This window comes from Galendromus occidentalis, unplaced genomic scaffold (genome assembly GCF_000255335.2).
Source record: "Galendromus occidentalis unplaced genomic scaffold, Mocc_1.1 scf7180000075815, whole genome shotgun sequence".
NCBI classification, from domain to species: Eukaryota; Metazoa; Arthropoda; class Arachnida; order Mesostigmata; family Phytoseiidae; genus Galendromus; species Galendromus occidentalis.
Window position 1 is genome coordinate 8,334 of NW_003803805.1, and position 366 is coordinate 8,699.

A 366-nucleotide genomic window follows, 5' to 3' on the forward strand; every position below is an offset into this window, starting at 1 on the left:
AAGAGAAGAGAAACTGGGAATGAAATGCCCAGTAAAAGGTAGAAAGGGGCTGCGAATGAGACTTCGTTACATGGAATCAACGAGGAATCGGAGATGAGGAACAGTCGTCCTCAACGCCGATGTATGAATCCAGTCTGGATGGACGATTACGTGTGTCTTTTATGTAGAATAATGCTGCATTCTTGTAGCTGACAGAGGGGGCAGGGCTCGTGACGGAGAGAAAATTTGAACTAATGGCTTCGAATCGGTTACTAAGGTGAATCGTCGCCCGAACAAATAGTAGAAAAATTTCTCAACGCCTCATACCAAGTACCGTACTTACCCGAATTTAGCGACATGTCACTAAATCCGGGTCAGGCGGACATG